At 43.9% G+C, this 15,625-nt stretch overlaps 1 non-coding gene across 1 annotated transcript; it reads left to right on the forward strand.

The window, feature by feature from the left end:
- The first annotated feature begins 4,284 nt into the window (after positions 1-4,284).
- On the forward strand, positions 4,285-4,357 carry TRNAK-CUU. The gene has a single exon. It is a non-coding gene; the product is annotated as a tRNA-Lys (tRNA).
- The last annotated feature ends 11,268 nt before the right edge of the window (positions 4,358-15,625 follow it).

Consider the following 15,625-nt stretch of genomic DNA (forward strand, 5'->3'; position numbering starts at 1 on the left):
CAGGTCATAGTCTCCCAATAGGGTGGATTTACTCCAGGTGGGTAGGGGCAGGGAGATGGATTTTTTTTTTAGTTTTTATTTATTTATTTGAGAGAGAGAGAGAGTATGGGGAGCAGGGGGAGAAGGAGAGAGAATCTCAAACAGATTCCCCACTGAGCATGGAACCCAAATCAGGGTTCAATCCCATGACCCCAAGATAATGACCTGAGTGGAAACCAAGAGTCCCCGCATGGCTCCTTTCTTAAAACCACCCAAACCTGGGGGCACCTGGCTGGCTCAGTCAGTAGAATATGCCACTTTTAATCTCAAGGTCATGAGTTCAAGCCCCATGCTGGGTGTAGAGCTTACTTAAAAAAACAAAACAAAACAAAAAAACTGGGGGCGCCTGGGTGGCTCAGTGGTTAAGCGTCTGCCTTCGGTTCAGGTCATGATCCCAGGGTCCTGGGATCGAGCCCCACATCAGGCTCCCTGCTCGGCAGGAAGCCTGCTTCTCCCTCTCCCACTCCCCCTGCTTGTATTCCCTTTCTCGCTGTGTCTCTCTCTGTCAAATAAATAAAATCTTTAAAAAACAAACCTGATCCCCTGACTCCCCTTGGTCCATATATGCAATGTTGGGATAAGTGACACTGATAAGAAATGATGGTCACACAAAAATTGTGTTTCTATACACTAACAATCCAAAAAGAAAATTAAGAAAACAATTCCATTTACAATAACATCAAAAAGAATAAAATACTTAGGAATAAATTTAACCAAGGAGGTAAAACTTAACCAAGGAGGAGTGTAACTTGTACACAAAAAACTACAAAACATTGCTGAAAGGAATTAAAGAAGACATAAATAAATGGAAAGACATACCATGTTCATAGACTGGAAGATTTAATATTATTGTTAAGATGTCAATACTAGCCAAACTGATCTATGGATTCAATGTAATCCCTATTAAAATCCTAACATTTTTTTGCAGAAATTGAAAAACCCATCTTAAAATTCAGATGGAATCTCAAGAGACCCCAAATAGCCAAAATACTCTCATAAAAGGACAAAGTTGGAAGACTACACTTCCTGATTTCAAAACTCCCTACAAAGCTATAGTAAGTAAAATAGTGTGGTATAGACATACATATAGATCAATGGAATAGAATAGAGAATAGAATAGAGAGTCCTAGTATCAAATCCTGGTATCAGATTATTTTTTTTCAAATGATTTTTGGTGAGAGTGACAAGGCCATTTTCCATTCGGTAGGGGAAAAACAGTCTTTCAGCAAATGGTGCTGGGAAAAATGGATATTCATATGCAATAGAATGAATTTGAACTCTCTTTTTTTTTTTAAGATTTTATGTATTTATTTGACAGAGAGAGACACAGCGAGAGAGGGAACACAAGCAGGGGGAGTGGGAGAGGGAAAATCAGGCTTCCTGTGAAGCAGGGAGCCTGATGTGGGGCTCAATCCCAGGACCCTGGGCTCATGACCTGAGCCAAAAGCAGACACTTAACAACTGAGCCACCCAGGCGCCCCTGAATTTGAACTCTTATATCACATCCAAAAAATATCTCAAAATGTATCAAAAGTCTAAACGTAAGAGCTAAAGCTATAAAAAGCTCTTAGAAGAAAACAGGGGGAAATCGTCATGATATTGGATTCAGTAATGATTTCTTAAATATGATACCAAAGCAAGATAACAAAAAGAAAAAAAAAAATAAGTAAATTGGAATTCATCAAAATTTGAAACTTTTATGCACTGAAGGCTACTGACAGTGAAAAACAACCCACAGAATGGAAGAAAATATTTGCAAATTACATATCTGATAAGTGCTGCCATCCAGACCATACAAAGAACTCCTATAACTCAACAATAAAAAGCAAACTCAATTCAACAATGGGCAAAGGATTTAAATAGACATCTCTCTAAAGATCTACAAATGGCCAATAAGCAAATGAAAAGATGCTCCACATTAGTCATTAGGGAAATGCAAATAAAAATCACAGTGAACTACCATTTCATACCTATCAGGATGGCTACTATTAAAAACAAACAAATGAACAAACAAAAAATGAATGTTGGCAGGGCACCTGTGTGGCTCCAGAAGAGTGTGCAACTCTCGATCTCAGGGTTGTGAGTTCAAGCCCCATGTTGGGTGTAGAGATTACTTAAATAAACAAACTTTTAAAATGTGTTGGCAAGGAATGTGGAGAAATTGGAATTTTTGTGCACTGTTGGTGGGAATGTAAAATGGTACAGCAGCTGTGGAAAACAGTATGGCGATTCTGCACAAAACTGAAAATAGAATTGTCATGTGATCAAGCAATTCCTCTTCTGGGTATATACCCCAAAGAACTGAAAGCAGAGTCTCAAAGATATATTTGTGTGGGGTTTTTGTTGTTGTTGTTGTTTTTTAAAGGCTTTATTATTTATTTATTTATTTATTTATTTGTGAGTAAAACGATAGTTTTTTTTTTTTTAAGAATTTTTATTTATTTATTTGACAGGGAGAGAGCACAAGCAGGTGGAGTAGCAGGTAGAGGGAAAGGGAGAAGGAGGCTCCCCAGTGAGCAAGGAGCCAGATGTGGGGCTCGATCCCAGGACCCTGGGAACACGACCTGAGCCAAAGGCAGTCGCTTAACCAATTGAGCCACCCAGGTGCCCCAAAATGATAGTTTCTTAAGTGAAGATACAGAAAAAGCTCTCAAGAGTGAGAGAAGTCCCGACAGGGTTGCCTTATTTATTTATTTGAGAGAGAGGGAGGGCGAGAGAGAGCACGAGTAGAGCAGAGGGAGAGGGAGAAACAGGCTCCCCACTGAGCAGGGAGCCCAATGCGGGGCTCGATCCCAGGATCCCGAGATCATGACCTGAATGGAATGCAGACGTTTAACTGACTGAGCCCCCCAGGCGCTCCTCAAAGATATATTTGTACACCCATATTCATGGCAGCATTATTCACAATAGCCAAAAGGTGGAAACAATCCAAATGTCCATCAAAGGATAAATGGATAAACAAAATCAATAAATATGCACACAATGGAATACTATTTGGCCGTTAAAAGGAATGAATTACCAGCTACAACATGGATGAACCTTGAAGACATTATGCTAAGTGAAATAAACCAGACTCACATGGACAAATATCATGTGATTCCACTTACTGGAGGTACTTTTTTTGTGTGTGTGTCATTTTTTTTTAAATTTTGTTATTTTCTTAAATTTTTTTGTTGTTATGTTAATCACCATACATTACATCATTAGTTTTTGATCTAGTGTTCCATGATTCATTGTTTGTGCATAACACCCAGTGCTCCATGCAGAACGTGCCCTCTTTAATACCCATCACCAGGCTAACCCATCCTCCCACCCCCCTCCCTTCTAGAACCTTCAGTTTGTTTTTCAGAGTCCATTGTCTCTCATGATTCGTCTCCCCTTCCAATTTCCCCCCCTTCATTCTTCCACTCCTGCTATCTTCTTCTTTTTTTTTTCTTAACATATAATGTATTATTTGTTTCAGAGGTACAGATCTGTGATTCAACAGTCTTGCACAATTCACAGCGCTCACCATAGCACATACCCTCCCCAGTGTCTACCACCCAGCCACCCCATCCCTCCCACCCCAACCCCCACTCCAGCAACCCTCAGTTTGTTTCCTGAGATTAAGAATTCCTCATATCAGTGAGGTCATATGATACATGTCTTTCTCTGATTGACTTATTTCGCTCAGCATAACACCCTCCAGTTCGATCCACATTGTTGCAAATGGCAAGATCTCATTCTTTTTGATGGCTGCATAATATTCCATTGTATATATATATACCACATCTTCTTTACCCATTCATCTGTTGATGGACATCTTGGCTCTTTCCACAGTTTGGCTATTGTGGACATTGCTGCTATAAACATTGGGGTGCACATACCCCTTCAGATCCCTACATTTGTATCTTTGGGGTAAATATACTGAAGGTACTTTTAATGGTCAAATTCACAGAGACAGAAAGTTGGAGAGTGGTTACCAGGGGCTGCAGTGGGGGTGGGGTATGAGAAATTATTGTTTAATGGGCACAGAGTTTCAGCTGAGGAGGATGAGGACGTTCTGGAGATGGACGGTGGTGATGGCTGCACAACAGTGTGAATGTACTTAAGCTACTGAAGTGTACACTTAGAAATGGTTAAATGGTTAAAATGCTAAATTTTAAAAATTAAAAATGAATAAATTAAAATTAAAAATTTAAGGAAAAGAAAAGATGGTGAAGAGCAAGGTTTTGGATGTACCTAAGATATCTCCAGCACCAGGGTGCCTGGCTGGCTCAGTTGGTAGAGCGTGTGACTCTTGATCTTGGGGTTGTAGGTTCAAGCCCTACGCTGGGTGTAGAGGTTACTTAAAAATAAAATCTTAAGTAGGGAAAAATAAGAAAAAGAAAACAATGAAATTTAAAGCTTAAAACCATTTGTATAAGCTAAACAGAGAAAATGATATATATTTATACACATACCATACACCTATTCATATATACATACATACATATAAGGATGTACATATATCCCAGTAAATATAAGAAAAGTACACTGGAAGCACACTTATAAATACAATAAAGGATAGATCTATGAGAGGGATGGTGTTAGGGTTTGTTTGAAATATAAAAATAAGCCTAAATAAGGCTTTCCAAAGACTGATGTTGATATTGTACCATTTGCTGTGATCAAGAAAATGCTATATGTTTGAGACATAAAAAGAAAACACATAAATGAAATAAAAAGACTAATTATGAAAAAAATAAAATAAAATCTCTAAAAAAATTGTCTCCAGCACAGGCTGGAAGCTGATCACAGCTCAGGGAGCTTAGTCTAGTCGGCAAAACTGTGTGTAAGCCAAGTGCCTGGTATAGAGCATGTACTTGGAAATGTAGCTGCTAATGGTCCCCATAACAGATAAGGAGACTGAGGCCCAGAGAGGTCCTGTATCCAATGGAGGCAACTGACTGGGCTCCAAGTTCTGTTAGGCAGGTGGGTGGTCCCAGTTGGAGTATTAATAGTAATACCAGCTGGTATTTCTTGAGTGCTTAATACATTCCAGACATTATTCTTAGTCTTTTTGATCTAATTTACTCTTCATAACCCCTCTCTGATTGAGGTACCATTACCATCTCCCTTTTACAGATGAGGAAACTGAGGCCGAGACAGAGACTGATCCAAGTTCAAGGAGCCAGCACAACTTGAATCTTGTCCTCTTTGTCTCCAAAACCAGAAATTCAGCCTTTTGGTTTGCTCTTAGTGGTGGACAGTGGGTGTAGGTGGGTGTGAGGTGGTGGAGTAAGTGATTCATTTGACTGACTCTAGGTTCAACCCAGATTTTTCTTTCTTTCTTTTTTTTTTTTTCCACCCACCAGCAGAACTTCCTCCTTATCTCTCTCTGCCTCTTTTCCTGATTCACTCCCCATCTGTTAGTGGGCTCCGGCTTCTGAGAATGTGATGCAGAGGGTAGGGTAGGCTGTGGGGGTGGAGAGGTAGACACAAAAGTGTAGGCAGTCCTTAATATTTTTTGAGAGCTCTCTATGTACCAGGCAATGTTCTGGAGGTTGAATACAATAGACCTTGTCCCTGCTCTCAAGGGGATTTCATTACAGGGTATATATGCATGTGAGTGGCAGGTTAGGGCTAGAGAGGGGGATGGAGTAGAAAGGGAAGTGGGGGAGGGGGAGGGAAGTGGATACAGACCAGGAAGATGTGGCCAGTGGCAGGAAGGGCTATAAAGGAGATGTGAGAGTGAGTGCCTGGAGAGCAAGGCAACTAGAGACAGTGAGAACAGGGCAGGCCTGGATCAGGAGCTGAGGTGAGACCTGGAGCATGGAAAGGAGCCAGCTGAAGATGTGGGAGAAGAACATTACAGGAGGGACGCCTAGGTGGCTCAGTCGGTTGAGCGTCTGCCTTTGGCTCGGGTCATGATCCCAGGGTCCTGGGATCGAGCCCCACGTCGGGCTCCCTGCTCGGCAGGGAGTCTGCTTCTCCCTCTCCCTCTGCTGCTCCCCCTGCTTGTGCTCTTTCTCTCATTCTCTCCCTCTCTCTCAAATAAATAAATAAAATCTTAAAAAAAAAAAAAAAAGAACATTACAGGATTCTGTGGGGAACCAGCACAGGCAAAGGTCATGAAATCCATGTGTTGGAGGAACTTGGAGAAGGCCAGGGAGGCTGGAGCAGGGTCACAGAAAAGGAGTCAGGAGGAGATCCCAGTGCCAGCTCATGCAAAGTCTTGTAGACCATGATGAGGAGCTCAAGGTTAATTCTAAGGGGAAGAGAGGCCATTGGAGGGGGTAACAGTGGAGCCTGGGAGGCAGCATGGCAGGAAGTGGGGAGACCAATCAGGAGGTTCTGGCTGTAAGGCAGCAGAGGCAGGTGATGGTGGTGTGGACCAGGTGGGATTCAGAGAGGAGGCAGTATTAGAGGGGTCTTTGGGAGGTGACTGAGTAAAGGAGGTACCAATCTCTGAGGTGGAGGAGATAAGAGGTGGGAGAAGGGGGGATCTAAGGTGAGGTGGAGATAGAAATCATGAATTCGGTGTGGACATACTGACTTTGCAGAATCAGTGGCTGGTCAGGCAGCTGGAGACACTGTTCCAGGCTGGAAGTAGGTGTGTGGGAAGAGAAACCTGGGATCCATAGGCCACACTTCTTCACAGATGGGCAAGTTAGAGTCCAGAAGATGCTTGGAATTTTGTTTTGTTTTTGCTTTTTTGAAATTGGTTATTGACACTTACAGATCCAGAGATATCGGGACACCTGCATGCCTCAGTCGGTTAAGCGTCTGCCTTTGGTTCGGGTCATGATCCCGGGGCCCTGGGATCGAGCCCCACATCAGGCTCCCTGCTCAGTGGGGAGTCTGCTTCTTGATCTCTCTCTGCCTCGCTCCCTGCCCATGCTGCCTCACTCACTCTCTCTCAAATAAATAAAGTCTTTAAAAAAATCCAGAGATATCAAATAAAACTCAGGATTTCCACTTCCTCTTCCAAACTGGATGTTCTAGCCACACTGGGCCCACATTCTGGTTCCATGGCAGACTGGTAGAGGAGCTGCAGGCCCTCCAAATAAGGCACAAACTCTCCAGCTGGTCTAACCCCAGTAGGTCTGCTCAATGCCTGGTTCTGGTGACACTGATTTCAACCTCTGACATGGGCAGGTGGTGATACCATAGAAAGGGAAAAAGTTGTCCTGGGACAGAGCCTGGACTTTGGATGGACCCATTAGAAGTGGCAGCTCAGCTGCTTCTCGGCCTTGCAACCCAGAGTGTGCCACTTAATTTCACTGAGCCTGTCTTACCTTTTCTGGAAAATGAGGATAACACTCCTTATCTGGAATTTCATCTATAGGAAATCTCCTAACACAGTGGCAGACACAGAGAAGGGTCTCAAGCAGTTTGTTTCTTTCCCTTTCAATCCGATCAACAGCTAGTCTCAGGAAATCAGAATGATTAGGCCATAGCACAGGTTGAAGTAAAGAGTCCAGATTCTGGCTCTACCACTTGCCAACTATGCAACCTCAGTTTTCCTATCTGTAGGATGGGGACACTACTCATATCAACCTTGCAGGAATTAAATAAGTTAATATAAAGTATTTAAAATGGTATGGCACTGAGTAAGGATTAGATTGGCTTTTACACCTGGCTGGCCATTAGAGTCTTCTAGGGACATTTTTTTTTTTTTTAAAGATTTATTTTAGAGAGAGAGTGAGAGCACTAGCGGAAGGGGGAAAGGGAGAGAGAGAGAGAATCTGAAGCAGACTCTGCAGTGAGTGCAGAGCCTGAGGCAGGGCTGGATGCAGGGCTCAATCCCATGACCCTGAGATCAAGACCTGAGCCAAAACTAAGCTTGATGTTTAACTGACTGCATGACCAAGCACCCCTTCTAGGGACATTTTAGAAAATATTCATGTCTGGGCTCTATCCTCAGAGATCTTGTCTGAATTCATTTGGGGTGGGGCCCTGGTATGAGTATTTTATAAAATCTCAAGTAATTCTTTTTCTTTTTTTTTTTTTAAGATTTTATTTATTTATTTGACAGAGAGAGACACAGCGAGAGAGGGAACACAAGCAGGGGGAGTGGGAGAGGGAGAAGCAGGCTCTCTGCTGAGCAGGGAGCCCGATACGGGGCTCGATCCCAGGACCCTGGGATCATGACCCGAGCCAAAGGCCGACGCTTAAAGACTGAGCCACCCAGGCGCCCCAAATCTCAAGTAATTCTATGTACAGCCAGGAATAGGAGCCCTACAGTAGAGGGAAAATTAAGAACATGGGCTCTGGAGCACAATTGCCTATGTTCAAATCCAACTGAGCCAATAAACAGATGTATGAATGTGGGCAAGTTCTTAACCTCACGTGTTATTTTTTTTTTTTAAGATTTTATTTATTTACTGAGAGAGAAGGAGAAGGAGGGAGAGAACAGAGGGACAATGAGAGGGAGAAGCAGACTCCCCGCTGAGCAGAGAGCCAATGTGGGACTCAATCCCAGGACCCCGGGATCGCGACCCGAGCCGAAGGCAGACGCTAAACGACTGAGCCACCCAGGCACCCCTTTTTATTTTTTTAAAGATTTTATTTATTTACTTGAGAGAGAGAGAGAAAGAACAGAGGGAGAATGAGATGGAGAATAACCTCTCATGTTAAAGTGGTCAGTAAAAGGACCTGGGAGGTTGTATAGATCTCAAATGGTTAGCACAGTCTGTGGCAGCTAGCAGGCCCATCAGCGCCCCTCAGTTCCCCTGCTATTTCTTTTGTTTTACTTTTATTTTTTAAAATTTAAATTTAATTAATTAACATATAGAGTATTATTAGTTTCAGAGGTAGAGTTTAGTGATTCATCAGTTGCATATAACACCCAGTGCTCATTGCATCAAGTGCCCTCCTTAATGCCCATCACCCAATTACCCCATCACTCCACCTACCTCCCCATCCCCTGCTCTTCCCAAACTAACTGCAGCCACTGCAGGGCTGCAACCAGCTCACACAGTCTCCCCAAGGGGTCCTGAATGCCTTGAACATCCCTTTCCTAACTCTGCTAGCTGCCCCCTAAAGTTATTTTTGATCCTTCTATTGTTCAGCTTTTTTTATTCACCCACAATGAACAGAATTATCTCCCAAACAAAATTGTCTGCTCAAAAATCAGAGAGCCCCCAAGCGGAGGGGAGGACAGAAGCTGACTGGCCATTCAAGTGTCTCTCATATTAAAGAATAAGAAGGAGAAGAGGGAGAAAGAGAAGAAAAATCTCTTTCAATGCTAAGAAACAGTGTTTAGGGGGGGGGGGGGGAAACTATAACACAGAATTGTACATTCAAGATAATTCACCCAGGGTGCCTGGGTGGCTCAGTCGTTAAGCGTCTGCCTTCAGCTCAGGTCATGATCCTAGGGTCCTGGGATTGAGTCCCACATCGGGCTCCCTGCTCAGCAGGAAGCCTGCTTCTCCCTCTCCCACTCCCCCTGCTTGTGTTCCTGCTCTCGCTCTCTCTCTCTCTGTCAAATAAATAAAATAAAAAATAAAAAAATCTTTAAAAAAAAAAGATAATTCATCCAGGTAAAGGAAAAAAATGCATAGAAAAAATATCAAAAGGAAATATGCTATATGTTAAATAAAAGTTTTTTCCTCTGCTTTCTTTTTTTAAGATTTTATTTATTTTTTGACAGAGAGAGAGACAGTGAGAGAGGGAACACAAGCAGGGGGAGTGGGAGAAGGAGAAGCAGGCTTCCCGCGGAGCAGGGAGCCTGATGCGGGGCTTGATCCCAGCACCCTGGGATCATGACCTGAGCCGAAGGCAGACGCTTAACGACTGAGCCACCCAGGCGCCCCTTTTCCTCTGCTTCTCCATCCTTTTATGCACTTTACAATTTTCTATTGTGAATGTGTAATTAGCAGGAAAAACAATTAAGTGAAAAAATAAAAAAAAGGAAAGCCTTCACATGACTTCCTTCCCTCTTAATTATTTTATTGCTTTGTCTTAGTTCCTCCTTTCTATCAAACAAATGTATTTTTTTCAATTTTTACTTGTTTTATTTAAAGATTGTATTATTATATTTAAGTTTTAAATTTATTTTTATTTTTAAGTAATCTCTACACCCAACATGGGGGTTGAACTCACAACCCTGAGTCATACTCTCTTACCAACTGAGCCAGCCAGCCACCCCTCTATAGAAATATTTTATTTTATTTTTTTAAAGATTTGTTTATTTAGTTTAGAGAGAGAGCAAGGGGCATGGGGAGAGGGAGACATAGTCTTTTTTTTTTTTTTTAAGATTTTATTTATTTATTTGACAGAGAGAGAGCGCACATGTATGGGGAGCGGCAGGCAGAGGGAGAGGGAGAAGCAAGCTCCCTGCCAAGCAAGGAGCCCAACACGGGGCTCGATCCCAGGACCCTGGGATCACGAACCAAGACAAAGGCAGAGACTTAACCAACTGAGCCACCCAGGCGCCCCAGGAGATGTAGTCAGTCTCAAGCAGATTCCACACTGAGTGTGGAGTCTGACTCGGGGCTTGATCTCAGGACCCTGAGATCATGTCCTGAGCTGAAACCAAGAGTTGTTTGCTTAATTGACTACACCACCAAGGCGCCCCTATAGAAAAAAAATTTTTTTAAATATATTTTTAAAAAATTTTTTATTAACATATAATGTATTATTTGTTTCAGGGGTACAGGTCTGTGATTCAACAGTCTTACACAATTCACAGCACTCACCATAGCACATACCCTCCCCAATGTCCATCACCCAGCCACCCCATCCCTCCTACCCCCCTCCATTCCAGGAACCCTCAGTTTGTTTCCTGAGATAAGAGTCTCTTATGGTTTGTCTCCCTCTCTGGTTTCATCTTGTTTCATTTTTCCCTCCCTTCCCCTATGATCCTCTGTCTTGTTTCTCAAAATCCTCATATCAGTGAGATCATATGATACTTATCTTTCTCTGATTGACTTATTTCGCTTAGCATAATACTCTCTAATTCCATCCACATTGTTGCAAATGGCACGATTTCATTTTTTTGATGGTTGCATAATATTCCATTGTGTGTGGGGCGCCCGGGTGGCTCAGTCATTAAGCGTCGGCCTTTGGCTCGGGTCATGATCCCAGGGTCCTGGGATTGAGCCCCGCATCGGGCTCCCTGCTCGGCCAGAAGCCTGCTTCTCCCTCTCCCACTCCCCCTGCTTCTGTTCCTTCTCTGGCTGTCTTTCTCTCTGTCAAATAAATAAAACCTTTAAAAAAAAAATTCCATTTTGTGTGTGTGTGTGTGTGTGTGTGTGTATCACATCTTCTTTATCCATTCATCTGTTGATGGACATCTAGACTCTTTCCATAGTTTGGCTATTGTGGACATTGCTGTTATAAACATTGGGGTGCATGTGCCCCTTCGGATCACTACATTTGTATCTTTGGGGTAAATACCTAGTAGTGCAATTGCTGGGTCATAGGGTAGCTTTATTTTCAACTTTTTGAGGAACCTCCATACTGTTTTCCAGAGTGGCTGCACCAGCTTGCATTTCCACCAATAGTGTGAGGGATCCCCTTTCTCCGCATCCTCGCCAACATCCGTTGTTTCCTGAATTTTAATTTTAGCCATTCTGACTGGTGTGAAGTGGTATCTCATTGAGGTTTTGATTTGGATTTCCCTGATGCTGAGTGATGTTGAGCACTTTTTCATGTGTCTATTGGACATTTGGATGTCTTCTTTGCAGAAATGTCTGTTCATGTCTTCTGCCCATTTCTTGATTGGATTAGTTGTTCTTTGGGTGTTGAGTTTGATAAGTTCTTTATAGATTTTGGATACTAGCCCTTTATCTGATATGTCATTTGCAAATATCTTCTCCCATTCTATCGGTTGTCTTTTGGTTTTGTTGTTTCCTTTGCTGTGCCAAAGCTTTTTATCTTGATGAAGTCCCAATAGTTCATTTTTGCCCTTGCTTCCCTTGCCTTTGGTGATGTTTCTAGGAAGAAGTTGCTGCGGCTGAGGTCAAAGAGATTGCTGCCTGTGTTCTCAAGGATTTGCCCCTATAGAAAAATTTTAAAGAGTTGTCTCCTCTGGCTGGTTCTGTCACTTCTCCCATTTACTACTTGATCCACGACAATTTGGCCTTCTCACCAACCCCGGAGGTGACCCCATCCTGGAAGGATCAGCAATGAAGTCTTAAGTTGCCAAATCCAGTGGCTTCTCCTTTTTCCCTGCCAGAGCTTTCTGCAGTATCAGACATGGTTGGTGCTTTCCCCTTTCTGTAAGCTCCCTGCCTGCCCTTTGAGCTTTCTCTCTCCCCTCTGTCCAGGAACCTAACTTTTCTGACCACCTCTGGTTGGTCCTGGCAGGTTCCCCTCAGCTTAATGTTCCCTAGGTTTGGGCATCTAGCCCCCTCCCTCTCTGCAAACTCTTCCTGGGTGGCCTCATCCACTCTTGGTCTGTATGATCCCATCTACATGACAGCTCCTAGATCCCAGCCTAGCTTTTTGCCTGGGACAAGTCAATCCAACTTCCTTCTGAACACCTTCATTTGGATGTCCCTCAAACACCTTACACTCAAGAAGTCCAAACCAACTCATCATTTCTACTTTCCCTCAACCCCAATGAACTCTTCCTGCTTTGTTCCTCCCCTGGGAAATCGTCATTGTCTCATTCTTTCCCTCACCCCTCACATCTAGTTGGTTCCAATTTGAAACTGTCTGGAACACATCAGCTCCCTGAGGATGTGTTCTGGCTCTGCCCTGCAGGAGGCCCCCTCTCTCTCTTGCTTGGATGATCACAGCAGTCTCACCAACATAGCTTGCTTTTCCTGGTCTTTCTCCTCCCCAGTCCATACCTTCTAATTTTTCTGATTATTCATTCCTTTAGTCAGTCAACAAACATTTGCCATGCACAAACTCTGCTCCTAATACTATGAGAGGTGAATGATACAGATTTACCCAAAATAGGTAAATAAATAATCTAGGGGATTTCGAATTGTGGGGATTGCTATCAAAGTAAGCAGGGGGATTGAGAGAAAGTGGACATGGGAATGGGATTTCTTTCAGAGGTGGTCTTTGCCCCGGAATGATCCCCCAGATGAACATGACAGTTGTCCTGATGGAACTGGGGGGCAGCAATGATAGAAAAGAATGTGGCTGGGGACCCCATGTTAGGTTGGGAGCCAGGGAAGGCCTGTGAGGAACGAAGGATGAGAATGAGCTCTGAAGACCTGCAGGAGGTGCTTTCCAGGTAGAGGGAAGAGCTAGTGACAAGGCCCTAAGGGGGTTCCCAGCACACAAAGGAGCTCAGAATGTTTGGAGCACAGTGAGTTAGGGGCAGAAAGAGGAGGGCAGGAAGATCGTACCTGGTGGCCCTGGTGGTGGTGCTGGGGGGCGGGGACTGGGTTTTATTCTAAGTGCAATGGGAGGCTATTGAAAGAGTTTTTCACAGGAAAGTCACATTTGACTTTATCTCTTCAAAAGATTTCTCCCTCTAGGTGTGTAGGGTGGAGAGCATCTGGGGGTGAGGTGGATAGTGTGGCTGAGTGCTAGGAAATTAACTGCAGTGGTCCAGGCAAGTCCTGTGGGCTGGGCTGGGTGTTAGCAGGGCAGATGGAGAGGACTTAAACCTTCCTTGGGTCCTCAACCCTTACAGGCTAGCTCCATACTACTTAGGACAACCATCTGGTTCTAGCCTCCCTCTTCAGCCCATCTCCCATCATTTCTTCTTTGTCTTTGCAAATGTTGTACTTTTTGGAATGTTCTTACCCATTTTCCCTTTGATTTATCCCTGAGACCAGGCTCAAATACCCCCTCCTCTCTAAAGCTTTTCAGGGGGTGCCTGGGTGGCTCAGTTGGTTAAGCAACTGCCTTTGGCTCAGGTCATGATCGTGGAGTCCTGGGACTGAGTCCCGGGATCGAGTCCCTGTATCAGGCTCCCTGCTCAGAGGGGAGTCTGCTTCTCCCTCTGACCATCCTCCCTCTCATGCTGTCTCTCATTTTCTCTCTCAAATAATAAATAAAATATTTTTTAAAAAAAATAAAGCTTTTCAGGAATTCTCCAGGGAGAGCCCTTTGAACTTTTTCAGTGCTCAGTTTATATCTCTATGATAATATCTATCACACTGTACCATCCTGTATGTTTACAATTCTATGTCTGAAGAAAGTGGACCAAGAGCTTCTGGAAAGCAAGGACAGGCTTTTGGTAAATGTACAGTGAGGGTTCAATGCATGATCAAAAGATATTGATGGTCCCGCTATGGAACAGTTCACATAGGTCAAGACTCCAGTCACCCCTGTTATATTCAAAATCACCTGATAATGTGTAAGTCCTTGATCATAAGAACAGATACTAATGTGGGTATTACATCTCCTCATTTGATCCTGGAAACAGCCCTGAGAGGTGGGTACAGTGGGAAAATCATTTCTATTTTACAGATGAGTAAATCAAGGCTTAAGGAAAATGAGACTGGCCAATGTCCCTGAGCCCCCAAATTCAGTTCTATTGTTGACTCCTGGGTCTCCTCGCCTGTCTTTGAATCAAGAACTTGTAAGACTTCCTGTCACCTCTTCATGGTGGAGGGGACATCAGCAGAGATGACTCACAGGAGGCAAGATGGGGAAGCAATTCTCCTTCCCCCTTAAAAAACTGCCCCACATCACCACCTCATTTGTTCCTAATAAGGAAAGCAACCATCTCAGCGGTTATAGCCTTGGACCCTGGAGAAAGAGGGACTGAATTGAAATCCTGCCCATCTCTACCATTTACAGGTTACGTGACCTTGAGGAATTAGTTAACTTCTCTTGCCCCACCCCCCGTTTTGTTTGTTTTGGTTTTGGTTTGCTTTGTTTTTATTTTTAATCTGTAAAACGGGAGTGAGAAAAAGTTACTTAGTTAGGGTTGCCGGGGAATACTATAGGAGACAAAGCATCTTCCGCAACGCTTAGCTATATAGAAAGGTCTTAATACTTGCTAATTACAATTACTGGCCCCAGAAATTTTCCTAAGCACTTTTCAAGTAACATCTCTTTTAAGACAACAACCTTATGCCTTAGGCGACATACAGGCTTGGAGCTGTTAATAACGCCCCTGAAGAAGTCAAGACTTGAACCCATAACCTCACAACCAGGCAAGGCTTGGCAAACACGCGTGGTTCAGAGACTGCAAGCAGCTTGCTCATGGACTCGTGACCAGTTACTGACTCTGTACTCAACCAGATTTTTGATTCCGAATTGATAGTTGGGCATAATTTCTGAAGGTCTGTAACACGTAAGCTCCATAAAACTGGATCTGGGGAGGTGAAATGGGCAGTCCTCCAGAGGAGTCGAGAGACCGGCTTCTGCCCCTGATTGTAGATGAGGTGAGTCTTTAATTTAGACCTCTTTTTCCTTACGGTGAAGTGGGGGAAGAAGAATTATTAGGGTCCCCAGAGCCCTTTCCAATACTGACTCTCCAGAGCAGAAAACCCTTGCTCAGGTAAAGGCTCACTCAAATCCCTCCGGCTGAGGTTCATCCTCCGCGGGGCCCGCAATAGGGACGCGTCCCCTTTAAGGCGCCAGCTCGCCGGTGGCGGCGGCCGGAAGTGTTGAAGCCCGGCCTGGCGGCGGCGGTGGCAGTAGCGGCCGTGGCGGCCTCTGCGCATGCTCCGTCGCCCGCCCGCCCTGGCCGCTCGCCGCC

This window comes from Neomonachus schauinslandi, chromosome 4, assembly GCF_002201575.2.
Source record: "Neomonachus schauinslandi chromosome 4, ASM220157v2, whole genome shotgun sequence".
Classification (NCBI taxonomy): Eukaryota; Metazoa; Chordata; class Mammalia; order Carnivora; family Phocidae; genus Neomonachus; species Neomonachus schauinslandi.